Source organism: Canis aureus, chromosome 17 (assembly GCF_053574225.1).
Source record: "Canis aureus isolate CA01 chromosome 17, VMU_Caureus_v.1.0, whole genome shotgun sequence".
In the NCBI taxonomy this organism is placed as follows: Eukaryota; Metazoa; Chordata; class Mammalia; order Carnivora; family Canidae; genus Canis; species Canis aureus.
This window is the reverse complement of record NC_135627.1, coordinates 31,038,624-31,053,614: the sequence shown is the minus strand read 5'-3', so window position 1 is coordinate 31,053,614 and position 14,991 is coordinate 31,038,624. Positions and strand designations below refer to the sequence as shown.

At 38.2% G+C, this 14,991-nt stretch overlaps 1 long non-coding RNA gene across 1 annotated transcript in view; it reads right to left on the bottom strand.

Annotated features, from left to right (window-relative positions):
* LOC144287888 (uncharacterized) overlaps positions 1-14,991 on the bottom strand; it is a 186,826-nt gene that overhangs the window by 26,480 nt on the left and 145,355 nt on the right. The window lies entirely within an intron of this gene.

Here is a 14,991-nt window from a genome sequence, read left to right as displayed (position 1 = left end):
TTCAATGGTTGGTTGGCTAAGCTCACTTCAACTCTGACCTCCCCCAGAATCTCACTTTGTTTCTGGAATGGAAACCTCCGACATCCCTGGAACCACATTTCTTGGTCTCAGAATTAACATTTATTAATTATAAAAATTAATTATAAAAATTAATTATAAAAAGAAAAGTGCAAGGTTATACAGATTTTAACAGGTTTGGCAAAATGGAAAGAGGATTAAAGCCTCTTTTTATCTCCTCACAGGGAATTCATATTCTCAAACTTCACAGAACAGACTATCTCCTTAATATCTGACTTTCAGAGAACAAATTGTTGAGACATATACCAGAACAAATCGTAGAGACACGTATCTAATCACTCAATACTTTGACTATTTTTATAGTCTGCACATTTATGTAGCATACATCCTTATTCTTAAACTACGGATCTCATGAAGCAATGCAAATGCTAGGCACATTTTAAATATCTAAAATAAATGAGTTAATTATTTGCTCTGTGACCAACACAAGGATTTTGCATTGCTACCAACCTGGTTTTCACAGATAACATTGTAGCTGGTGTCCCAAGCCACGCTGTGGCCATAAAGAAATGTTCCCGCTTACTTTGCACTGAATCTACAAAGCACACATATTTTTGCCTGCCAAGCATTTGAGCCTCCCCCCCCCCCGGGTCAGAGTTATGAATTCTCTGGTACCAATGGTATTTTACCCCACAAAATAAACAGTTAGTTGTGGTAAATGATTAGCAAGGGAATACTGCAGGTCCCAGAGAAAAACTAGAACAATAAAAAAGTCAAAAACCAGTCTCTTAGACACTCCCGGGGTCTCTCCCTGTGGACCAATTAACCAACACATTCAGATGTTGGCAGTCCTTCTTATTTTCAGAACCACGAGCCCAATTATGGGGCTCCAAACAGCTACGTTTTATAGCTGAAATGATTTAGAGCCAATGTTTTCATTGCATAGTACGTGTTCCCCTTTGTTAAAACAAAAGTTCCCAGAGCAGGGCTGCAACTGAGGCGGCACGGGGAGGCATGCATGCAAAAAGATCCGACGCAAAAAGCCAAATGCAAATTAGAGAAAAAACAGCAGTCTTTGGACTTCAGCCCTTATCCTTTTGGATTCAGCGCCAAATGTGTATTTAAAGACACCCTGAAATATCACCAATTTAGAATTTATTTTCTGCCTTTGTTGAAAATGCTGCTCTGCCATAGGGTTTGTTGAACAATAAGCCTAATTCGATTACCAGAGGATGAAAAACCAGCAGTCCCTCGATTTTGCTTTGTTAATGACTAAGCCAGGTAGCTTATCAGAGACCCTATTCATTGTTTAATGCTCAACTGTTACAAATATTTGGAGTGAAAGGTGGGAAATAAGCTTCAAATTTTTTTTTTTTTTTTTTTTGAGTAGGTTCCAAGGCCAGCATGGAGCTCAACTCAGGGCCTTGAACTCAGGACCCTAAGATCAAGAGTCTGATGCTCGACTGAGCCACCCAGGTGCTATAGGCCCCAGATTTTTGTTGTTGTTGTTGTTGTTGTTGTTGTTGTAGGCCCCAGATTTTAATACCGACGCAGACCAAGCCTCAAACCTGTATCAAGCCATCTGCAGAGGAGGAGTGTTAACTCACTCTCAAAGGTTTGGTCTATTTGGTTTAAATAAAGGAGACACCTTCCTTCTTGATGTGATCACACAGAACCATTCTTCCCTGACCAGCGTCTTATAAATGAATTTCCTGTTCACAGTTCCACCTTGGGTAATTAAGAAATGACATATGATTTTTAAAAAAGGGACTCTAACTCCGAGAGTGGTACAGATTTAACTGTTGTATAACCTTTGTATTCAGAGGGGAGAAAGGGATATTGCCCTCCAGGGATCATTCGATGATGTCCAGAGATACTGTTGGTTGTTACCATTAGGCTGAGGGTGCCACTGGCATCTAGTGGAAAGAGGCCAGAGATTTGGTTAAACGTCTTGCCAGGCACAGAACAGCCCCCCACAGTGAAGAATTATCCAGTCCATAACGTCAAGAGTGCGAAGCTGGAGAAACGCCGTTTTATACTTCCACAGGAATTAATGACCACATCCTTTCAAAAGCTGAGCTGAGAGCAGATTTCCGTAAGATTTTATCTCATCTGAACAGGGTGCCTGGGGTGAGAAGGAATTAAGAATAGGGCCGGGGCAAATGGTGGGTATAAAAAATAGTGAAAGGGAATAAAGGGGAAAGGAGAAAAAATGAGTGGGAAATATCAGAAAGGAGACAGAACATGAGAGGCTCCTAACTCTGGGAAACGAACTAGGGGTAGTGGAAGGGGAGGTGGGTGGGGGGTGGGGGTACTGGGTGATGGGCACTGAGGGGGGGGCACTTGATGGAATGAGCACTGGGTGTTATTCTATATGTTGGCAAATTGAACACCAATAAAAAATAAATTTATCTAAAAAAGGAAAAAAATAAATTAGACAAATAGTAGAATCTTTTTTTTTTCTAAAAAAAAAAATAGGGCAGGAGATAGATCAGAAGGCGAGCAGAAAACTCAAAAGGGCAATTACTGGAATTGAACACAAAATTCCCTATATCTCATTTGGACTTAAAAACTAATTACCTGGGATACTTGGGTGGCTCAGTGGTTGAGCATCTGCCTTTGGCTTAGGGTGTGATCCCAGGGTCCTGGGATCAAGTCCCAATCGGGCTTCCCACAGGGAGCCTGGTTCTCTCTTTGCATGTCTCTGCCTCTCTCTGTGTCTCTCATGAATAAATAAAAAATTTTTTAAAAAACCGAAAAACTAATTACCTATTGGAACCTTGTTAATAAACATCCTTCCTACCTCATCTCCCACAGGTGTTCAAATTCTACATTAACTTCTTCTTTACATGAGGAAACAAATTTCCCTTCTTTCTCTCTCATGGGGCTTCTTTCTGGACATTTAAATCTTAAAATTCAGCTTTTGATATTCAAGACAGAAAATAGACCTTGTTTCTAACAACCTTTGAGTATTTTCTCTATGAAACACGCTGGATGAGACAGATCAACCAACTTTGAGAATTCTCATGACATAGAGTCCTAGCTCTCTCGGTTCTTTAAAAGTTTTGATACATGTCTCCATCTATCAGATCAATGTTCCCCATCTGGTTTCCTTAGGAGAGTAGTCTCTCTGTGTGTATTGTCCTCAAGTCATGCATTCAAATAAGATAATGATATTATACTAAAACCAAGTAACTGATCCTGGACTCTGATCCTGGCACTCTGCCAAATATTCTACATAACATTATATTATTTGCCATCCACAATAAGCCTATGAGTTGAAACTCATTATTCCCTTTACTGTGATAGTGTACAGAAGGTTCCCACCAGCGGCACTTGGGTGCTCAGTCAGTTGAATGTTGGACTCTTAATTTTGGTTCAGGTCACAATCTCCGGGTCGTGAGATCAAGGCCCACATTGGGTTCTGTGTTTGGTGGGAAGTCATCTTAGGATTTTCTCCCTCTCCCTCTGCTCCTCCCCCCACTTGCACACACACTCATATCTCTCTCAAAAATTGATAAAATCTTTAAAAAGAAAAATATGATTCCCATCATACAGGGAAGTAACTTGCCCAAATTTCATGGCTAATAGAGAGCCTGGAATTTCAGTGCTGGAATTTCACAGCAAGGCTGTGCTCAAAGTCAGTGCTCTTAATTACTACATCCTATTATTAGGTTAAACAAAGTTTAAGGAAGAATTCTTTGCTGCAGAATTTCTCAGACCCTTTAATATGCCACCTCTAATCACAAGCTCTAAATTTGTTTCTGGGACTAATTTGTTCCATGCCACCTTTTTCACCATGGCATTCTGCAAGACCAGTTCTCCACAGAACCTGTTTAGATCTATACCATGTTTTCCACCTGGAAGAGCCTGGTCAGAAAAAAAAAATCTAAAGAGAAGCTCACACCAGTTACTTGTTCACTAAGTGACCTGAACCAGTGAGCACAGGATCACTACCAAGAAGCTTTGTGAAGCAGTATAAGTGTCACAGGGCTGATGAGAGAAGATCATCTCCTAAAAGCAAAGGCTAAAAAGAACCAGGTTTTTTGTAGAGTTTCTTAGAATTTAAACCAAGCACAATTTTCTCCCCATGAGCCTCATGTTGAGGTCTTTACCAATGAACAGCTGGAGAGCATTAAAAGCTAAGTGAATATTTTCTTACCTTCTAGAACAATAAATGTTGAAATGCCAAGGGAGGTTTGGTGACTTATGAAGTGTTCTGCATCATGAGCAGTTTGTTCGGCTGCAAGATTGGTTTATAAAGGCCAAAAATGAAGTGTTACTATTGAATGAATTTCTACATTTTCATTGTTAGCTTGTTATGCTTTTCAAAACTTTCCTCTATGTTCCTCTCTTTTATAGTCAATATTTAAGTGGGATCATAATTCTGGGAGGATTCAGACCCTGAGGAACAAGGAAAGTCAGGTAAAGAGCATTATATTCCATTAGTCACATATACTTTAGGGCAGACAAGAGGAGAGACAGTCAGCAAAATAAAACCAGATGTGAATTTGATATGATTATATCAGGCCTTCCAATAGGAAGAGCACTTTCAAATTCACATTTTTTTCTTGGAATCCTTTGCATCACGGAATTCTTTCAAATAAGTGAAACACTGAACATCTCTTGCCCAAAAAGAATTACATGAAGCCCACACAGGGCTTTTGAGAATTCATTTGCATTTGAATGATGCAAATTGTAATTTAGTATAATAAAGTCTGGAACTCAGAGGGAGAAATTATATGAACAACTCAACTTCTAGTCAAGTCTACTCCTAGTTCTCATCCCAACCTTCAGTCAACATGTCTCATCAGAGATGTTTTTCTGTAAAATAAGTCATATCCTTCCTAATGCTGCCACACCAGCCTACCAGTGATGGGATCAGATATGGTATACATATGTGGTTATTTCCATCTCACGTATTCTCAAAGATTCCTTATGAACAACAAATGTTTCTGTCTGAGTCTTCTTTGGTACAACAGCTAAGATATAATGGTGCCATCATAAGAGTGAACCTCTCCAAGATACATTCAGGTTCTGATGTGGAATTAGCATAGGAACAGGTCTGGATTATAAAAGATCCTATCTTTGCTGGAAAAACAATATTTATCAATTATACACTATTAGACTACAAACAACTGTAAACATACTTCCTTATTTTCAAATACAGAGGATAATAATGCAAGAAAAACTGTCTGATCTTTCCTCAGAATGGTTAACTCACGTAATTTCTAACCCTGAATATTAACATAGGGAAAGGAGACTAGGGCCTCACTGTTTGGGGAGAGCGTGAAGAGGAAACACCACTTGCCTTCACTGTGCATGTGTGCTCCGTCACTACAGCCTGGTACTGCTCCCTTGAAGCTGAGCTGAAATTTGGCAAAAGCGCTTTCATAAAAAAGTATGATTTCATAGTCTCTTTATCAACTCTCAGTCTTCAGAGAATTTTAGATGTTGTCTAGAGTATCCACCCAGCCCTCTCCTACCAGGACTAATGTCTTAACTGGTGCACCTTTAACAGAGAGGAGGTGAGGATGCCTTGAGGAAATTACATCCCATGTTATACATTTCTACTCTGAAAATACTTCCATCAACAAAAGAATGGACTTCCACAAAGCTCCTCAGGAGTAGCACAAACTGAATCTAGTCCTTTAAAAAGACTGAAAGGTATACTATTCCACCCTCCATAGAGCCAAAGTTGGCCCATTCACTCAAGCATTCCTCATGAGATGGGTGTGGAGACTAAGCACCCTTGTCTCCCCTCGCCGATGCTCCCACTTCCCACTCTCCTCCTCCTCTACCCACCCTCTTGTGTTTGGATTTTCTCATTTTCCTTCCTTCCCTCCCTTCTCTTCTCAAACTGCACACCAGCAGTTCTCTCATAGATGAACACTACCCATTCTGAATCTTCAGCGCAGATTTCTGTTTCAAGCTCAAATTCTAACTGAACCACATGCATGGATCAGAGGCGTCTCCATCTCAACATGCCAAAGTGGCATCTTTCCTCTGCATCCCCTAGCTCAATGAATGGAATTTACCATCATCCAAGTAAGGCACTTTCTGAGCCATCAGAAAATCCTCTCTTCTCTCTCAACACACCCTTCCAATAAATCCATTTTCTTAGAACATCCTTGAATTCCATTCTGTCTTATCCATCCTCCTCCTGCCACCTTCACTCAGGTCATTGTTACTTCTCTCCCATTTCCCTCACTATGGCCAGAGTGATCTTACCAAAACACAAGTAAGTCACATCATTTTTATCACAACAAAAAGAAACTGTATTTAACTAAACCCCTTTTCATATCATATAAAAGTACACTTACCCACCAAATTTTGTAGACAAAAGATATGCATACGTGGTATGCCTAGTATGTAGATAAAAGATATACATAAATGGTATTATTTTTTAATTGAAGTATGATTGACGTACAATGTTATATTCATTTCAGGTGTACAACATAATGATTTGACACATATACAATACAAGTATATAAGACTGACCGCCATGGTAAGTTTAGTTACCACCTGTTATCATGTATAATTATTATTTTATCGACTACATTCTTTACACTGTACTTTGTATCTCTATGACTTATTTATTTCATAACTGGAAATTTGTACCTCATAATCCCCTTCACTTATTTATTTCATTCATCCCTCACCCCCCCTTTCCCCTGGCAATCACCAGTTTGTTCTCTGCATTTGAGTCTGTTTCTGTTTTGTTTGTTCACTTGTTTTGTTTCTCAAATTCCGCACATAAATACCATATGGTGTTTGTCTTTCTCTGACTTATTTCAGTTAGCGTAATATCCTCTATGTCCATCAATGTTGTTACTAAATTGTATTCTTTTTAAAAAGAGGTTTGAGTTAAGCAAAAGAAACAGTTGTCAGAAAGGAAGAGCCACAGCTTTGCAAAACATTTCCACACAGTTCATCAGTTCTAAGCTGTTAGTTGACAATAAACATATGGGAAGAAACAACAATATAAGACAGAGATTTAAGGGCCCCATGAAAAATACCTGTGATTTCAATAAGACACTTTCCAGACTCTCATTCCTGGGTAAAATCAAAGAACATGTTCTGTGATGCCTTTCCATTTTTAAGAAAGAAGTTAATCTTCCATTTCCCCCATCATTAATAACTCCACGGTACTTTTACGCCTGTCTACCCACACAGATTACAGGGGGCCTCTGATAGAGTTCTCTAGAAGGGATAAATGCACTGGGCTGAAGAGTTTGAAAAGACTGAGATTCAGTAACAGAAACAGAAAACAGTATTACATTTTTTTCATGAGGCAGGTTAACTTCTATATCAGATGAATTGTCTCTATCGCCAACAACATCACATGAGAGATGAGAGTGAATTCTGTAGTCTTCAGTCACTTTAATGGAACAAAGCAAAGTGATTTAATTATACATTCTTAGGCTCCTAAAATTGGCTCTCCCTTTCTTGGCTCCTGGTTTTCAACAAATACACGCTAAGAGTCACACTTTGGAGTTTCTTGACAATTCCCAAACAAAAGATTTTAGATTCATTCATGTGTCTAAATTTATTTAGAAAAAAATATTTAATGGGTGATGATGGACTAGACCTAGCTACATTCCCCATGAGCGGGATGTCCTAAATTTTCAAATTTGCTTTTTTTTTTTTTAATAAAATACACAGCACATTCTCATTTAAGTAGTATAAAATTAAACAAAAAGTTATTTTTCTATTATTGGTATTTGACCTTAAAGAATAAACTCTTCAAAAAAAGCTAAAACACTAAATCATGAACAATAAATTATTTCATTTAGTTCCCAGGTCAAAAGTCTGACTTTCATCATCTCAAAAGAACTAACATATACTCTAGAAACAAAACTGATTTTCTTGCATAATTATAAGTGTTACATGAGTATAAAGAAACGAGTTTTCTTCTCCTTTTCCTTTAAAAACAGAAATATATTTATTTTTCATTGTCCCTTTGGAATCTTATCAAGATGCTGGCACAGGGGCACCTGGGTGGCTCAGTGGTTGAGCATCTGCCTTTGGCTCAGGGCATGATCCCGAGGTCCTGGGATAGAGTCCACATGGGGCTCCCACAGGGAGCCTGCCTCTCCCTCTGCCTATGTCTCTCTTATGAATAAATAAATAAAATCTTAAAAAAAAGAAAAGATGCTGGTACAAATCTGCAAGGCCACACAGTTAGGTGTTGCCAGCAGCCCCTGGGTAAGTTAATCTTTACTTAGCATAATTTTAAAGAATTACTTTTTTTAAATTGATCCATTAACATATTATTTGAATTCAATTTTCATAATTCTGTTGGTAACCAGAACATATGTTTGGTGGTCACATCTCAAGCTCTGCAACCTCTCCAGAGATGTAAAAGGGTGGATATGTTTATGGCCAAGTCATTGCCCTGTCCAGCTACCCAAACAAGATGATTTGGGTCAAAATCATATAGAAAAATTAGGTTTGGTTCTCTTTCAAAGAAAGAAAAATAATTGCGATAGTTTTTGTTCTGATTATGGCCATAAAATGATTTTTTTAATCCTCTCCAGGAACCAGAGACTATTTCAGATGCAAAAGAAAACTTGAAAAAAATGGAATAGAAAAGCCATTCTTAAATATGACATTTGTACAACATCAATTCCCTTCCTAAATGCAACCAAAAAAATGAGGACAATATCTCTGTATGGCAGATAAAAATAAAAAAATAAAACTTTGGAGTGAAAAAGGGAAGCACTCTGAGAAGATGCATTAACAGAGGATTAACCTCTGAAATGCTAATAAGATAGGGAAAGAAATGATAAGGAATTTCAACCGCATTTCTCCCTGCTGAGCCAGAGATAACAGCACATCACTGCCAAGAATTTGTATATGTGTTGACATCTATGAAAATCTATATATATTTTGCCCTGTTTTTTATGCATGTAGAATATAAACATTTTGAACACCTCAAAACAGCACTAATTGCAGATATTTTCTTTAACTTTAACCTTTTAACAGGATCCATAACTCATTACAGATTCATCTCTACATTTCAGCTCTTGGTTTAAGGCTTCTCATACCACATATGTCAATCCACGGCTATCTAGAGCATTCACTGAAAATGTCAAAAGTGTAATTCTTCATCACAGAGGAAATAGAATTATAAAAATTAGATCTTTCAATTACAAATGACATTTACGACTCTAATCAAGGTTGACCTTACATGTGGCTGGGGGTCAAAGGTCAAAGGAGAATGATTCTGTACTCCAAACTAACTCAAGCACAGGTTTGCCATTGAGGTTTTGCTTCCTCTTGTACTAAATTCTTCCTTTATTTTGGTTCTGTCATAGTAGCCACAATAATATCTCTATTTTATTGCAGATTTTCTATGCATCAAATCTTGTGTTCAGCTCTTAATAATTGACATAAAGGAGTTCTGAAGTATGGACAGTAAAATCAGACTCCACGTATTTGAATCCTGACTGTTTGGAAAATGACCTAACCTTGGTAAACTTCTGTTTTCTCAAGTATAAAATGGGCATGATTGTATCTATATCATAAGGTTGCTATAAAAACGATGAAAGATGATGACCAAGAAAATTAAGCATTTTTCCTAAAATCACACTCAGCTAAGAGATGGAAGAACCAGATTCAAACCTAGTTCTTGTAATTCCAAATTTCCGAGTTCCCATAACTTTCCACTGTATCATACCACCTCTGAGGGTGACCAGTATGACATGCAGACAGAAGGTACCAAAGAGGAGCAAACCACCAACACAAATAGTATTTCCATTCCTGGGAGTAAATCCAGACTTTTGAAGTCCTGGGATAACCTAAAGCAGACAGACCCTGTTTGAAACTCAGAATTTTAGAAAATTATATTGATGACATGTTGTTCAGCTGGACACCATGGTGGCAGATAAGGAGTTTCTGACCAACAGTGCCTGACATACCACAGAACACACACACATACACACACATACACACACACACACACACAAAGGATTGTAGGTAAATAATGAATTAACTAATAAATTCTAAGAAATTCTAGATAGGAAAGAGAAAAACTATTCCCAGTGAAACATTTTATACACCTTTCCCAACTTCAACGCCCTTCAACACCTTAATACCTACATTTTATGACAGAAGATGAGGGTGCAATTCAGGAAATTTGGGATGTTATGATATCTCTTGATTGTAAGCTCCACCAGAGTAGGACAATCATCATATTTTGAGACCACTGTACTTGTACCTGCTAGCGTATGCTGAGTTAACACTCAGTAAATACTTCTTTTTTTTTTTTAAGATTTTATTTATTCATTCATGAGAAACACAGAGAGAGAGGCAGAGACATAGGCAGAGGGAGAAGCAGGCTCCCTGTGGGGAGCCTGATACAGGACTCGATCCCAGGACCCCCGATCACACCCTGAGCCAAAGGCAGACACTCAACCACTAAGCCATTCAGGCATCCCTTTAGTAAGTACTGCTTGAATTGAATTGAATCAAACTGCTGCTGTGATCTTCCTCCATAACACACAGGTTTTGACCCTCCTGTTTTGTCTTGAACTTTCTATCTAGCAATGTTCAATTTGACATACATTTGGATCCCATCCACATTAGGCATCTGCAAGGCAAAGATCCAAAGCCACACAGACCTATCAACTCAAGGAAAATGGAAACATTCCACATGAAAAGGAATGTGCATTATTCTACATGGCTCTGTTTAATATATAAGATAATGCAATTTGATAGAGGTTTGTGATATTACATGGTACTAATCTGGATTTAATATAGACTTTCCTTCTTCATGAGATCCAGAAACAGTCTCACAGTGGTTTTTCTTTGTAAGACATTACAGTCACCTGAACACTGGGACAAAAGAATCCATTTTCAAGACGATTTACTCACAAGTTGATTCTTACTGTAAGGCTCAGTCCCTCCCTAAAAAGGCCTCTCCAGAGGCTCCAGTGTTCCCTTAACGTAGTGCCTGGTTTCCCCTAGAATATGTGGTCCCAAAGAGCAAGTTGGGAGCTGTGATCTTGTATGACCCAGCCCCAAAACCACATGTCATGTCTTTGGATCTTTGATGCTATCTTGCCAGCTGCCTACACAGCTTTCATCCATAAAGCTAGATAGTTTCAGTAAAACTTTTTGAAATATATGTGAAAGACCCTAAAAATGTTTACATCCTTTGACAGAATAATTCCACTTCTCAGAATCTATCCCCAAAAAATAGTCACAAATGCAAAGAAACATTTGTATCATGAGAGAAAAAAGTTCATTCGTTTTTTTATAAATACACGAGTTTTATAAATAAGAGACCCAGAATAACAAAATGATTAATTAAGGTCAGGTGCATCCATTGATGCTATAAGATTCACCTTCTTCCATTTTTAACATCTCTGAACTTGGAATACATCTTATAGTAGTCAGCATCTTATTATCCCCATCAGACACGCAGTAGGCAAAAAGTAGCTGTCATTGCCAGGCATGCATGAACATGGTCACAGATGTTCATCTTATCATTACCTCAGTTGAATTATGTACATTGTTGGTACCCTGCATGTTGATTTCACTGCTCCTTAAAATGTCTTTGAAGTAACACTGTGATTCAGCATTGCAATGAAAAGTTTTGTGTACACAGAAAGGCTTGTAAACAGAACAGCAATGGGTAAATTTTATATTGGTCACAGGAAGAATGATCACTATTCCACATTTTGTTCCAAAAGCAACAAATCATGTAAGTGCTTTATGGAACCTAAGTGGACGAAGCGATGTTACATTTTGTTTTCTGAGGAATATATATATATATATATAATTATATATATATATAATTTTTATACCTCCTATGTGGCATGTAGAAGATATATATATATAATATGTATTATATATATAATTTTAATAATAATATATATATCTTCTACAGGCTGAATTCTATAGATTCACAGGCTTCTTTAATTATATATATATATATATGTATATATATATATATATATATATATATATCTTCTACATGCCACATAATGCAACTAAAGGCAAAAGAATTGCCAAGCCCCTGAACTAGAAAGAAATGTCAAACCATTGAAAGGGTGGTATGACCAACAATGTTTCAAGGAAGCCAATCATTAAGGCTTTATGTCACAGCTTAATAAGAAATATTTTATTCTTTCATAGCAGTATGCAAAATAATAATGTGTCCCAAAGTCAATGCATCTTAAAATCACATTAAAAAAAAAAAAAAAAAAGACTTCTTGGGCCGCCCCGGCGGCGCAGCGGTTTAGCGCCTCCTGCATCTCGGGGTGTGATCCTGGAGACCCAGGATAGAGTCCCAAGTTGAGTTCCTTGCATGGAGCCTGCTGCTCCCTCTGCCTGTGTCTCTGCCTCTCTCTCTCTCTCTCTCTCTCTCATTCTCTCTCTCTCTCTCTGCATCTCTCATGAATAAATAAATAAAATATTTTTAAAAAATAAAATAAAAAAATAAAAATAAAAATAAAAAAGACTTCTTGAAGACTTGAAAAAACTTTGGGCTTAAATAAAAATATAAAAGCGGCACACAGAATTGGTCATAGCCATGTTAAGATAATTTTAAAATAGTATAGAAAAAGTGAGAGTAAACATATCAAAATGTTAGAAGTAAAATGAGATTACAGTTAATTTCTATTTTCTTTTTCCTATTCATCTTCTCTAAATTGCTAAAAGAATGTAGTTTTCTAAATTAGTTAAAAAATAATATTTAGAATATTAAAAACAGAGATGAGAATGTACCCTCTCAACACTTATAACCTCCTTTATAACCCTTATTGTTATCCATCTAAATCTTTCCTGAATCCATTTTATTTCATATCCTTCTTCTGGGAGAAATACACTCTACAGATTCACAGGCTTCAACTTCTACCTCCTGCCTGGTGTTGCTGGCTTGGGCCAGCACATGTCAATCTAATCTACATCTTCACAGTTTCATAATCTTCAATAAAACTTTCATGGTCTTGCTATTCCAGCCACAAATGCTAGTTTGTTACTTTTTACTTCTCCAAATATTGAAGCTCTTTCAGAAAACTTAAGCTTTCCAACTCCTCTTTCTCAGTACTTAATAATTATTGGCAGCTCGCCACCCTAGACCATTCTGAGATCAGGTATATAGGAGACCAAGTCTGTCCCCAGTTTATTCATGCAATTGTGACATCTTTGTGTTTCTTTCCTATGTGACAGAAACTAAGAGGAACAAAAGAAGATACACATCTTTTCCTAGGCATATGAGTGATTAAAGGGCCTTTTAACTGTCATATTTTGCAAGCCTGGATTTTTGTGGTTTTTTTTTTTTTTTTTTTTTTTTTTTTTGGTTTTTGTGGTTTTTTGTGTGTGTGTGTGTGTTAGTTTGTTTGTTTGTTTGTTTGAAGCCTGGGCTTTTGGATAGTAACTTTAATATCAAATGAGAATTTCTGAGGTCACTGAGAAGATGAATGAGGAGAGCAGAAGGCGAAGATGGAATAGAAACAAGGAAATACAGAAGCCGAATTGAACCTCAGAACCAGGGGACCCTGAAGGAACTGGAACCATGCTGGGGAATGTATCCCCAGGCCCATCTTTCTCTCTGCCCCAGATCTGAGTGTTATTATTGCATTTGCAAAATTTATCTGTTTCATCTTTTATCTCATTCTTCTGCAGCTGAAATAAATTGTGACCAATTGCCACAAGCAGTCTTTCTTGGGTTGCAAACAAGAAGCAGAATGAATCCCAACTTCCCAGACTGGGCTTCTTCATCCTCAGCACTAACAGAAGACCGCCCTCAAAGCAGCATCCCCATTTGTCTCTGCAGTTCACAAGGTTCCATCCTTGTGCCTCATACACTCTCCTGTCCCTTACCAAATCCAATGTAGACCTGCTGCACATGTGGCAAGAGTACCACCAATCAGCTCCACCACGGAAGGCCACCATGCCCCAAATGACACTCTCCCCGTGGCACCACCAATCAGCCATGTCCCTAAATCCAAAGTTGATTACCAGAAGTTGTTTCTATGCCATTCCTTCTATAAGCACATTCATTTCATGGTATAATCATCAACTCATTAGGCATTTGACCAGTAGCCCATAAGAATGTTCAACTCTCTATTTGTGCCCTATCCTTCCCCAACTAGTTAAAATCGGGCTTTAACGCTACTCATTTACAACTAATAATAAATTGGTCTGAGATTGAAGTTCAAGACTTCCTTGGCTGGAGCTCGACTTTTCCCAGAGACTTGGACACAGAGGCATGGTGGGGCAAGATGGGATGCTGGGGCACCACAGCAATACAGGGCTCATTTCAAATCAGAGACACAACACAACTGCTCTGCTATAAGTGTCTCATTACCATTACTTGGTCAGTTTACCTAGACTTGGTAAAGTCAGAACCTGCCAAAAATAGTAAAAGAAGGATATGTCTCATTGCTCTGTCATGTGTGAGACGTTCATTAGCATTTCATGCAGGCAGGCAGAAAATTGCTTGAGAAAGGGAGAAATCACATTCCTCCCTCATTCCCCCACTAAGCCCTGCAAATTTAGCATTCCTGCACAGGAGGAAACCTGTACACTGCTGGCAACAGACTCATCATCAACCCGATTCACAATGAAAACACAAAGAAAGCAAAACACCCCTGCATCTTTATTGCTCTGAGTACCTTGTGAGTATTTATCAGACTCAGAAACATTTCCTGGAATCATTACATAAACTCTCTTTTCACCTGAAGTACCATGCTCCCCACCTGAATTCTGTTTAATTCATTGGAACAGCGGTCTAATTAGTGTCTTTAATGAGCAACATACTAGGAATCTGAGGAAGTGGGGAAAGAGGGGAGGAATGGGACTATTGCACCCCAAGCACTGGAGGGAGGCTAGGGGTCACCTGTGTCTCAGCCCCAAACGCTCTGCCCTTTTCAGAAGTGGGGTCCCCTCTCATCTACCAGGGTAAGCTGACACACAGCCCCAAGTGATAAATAGGCCATGATGCTGAATTTGACTTGCATC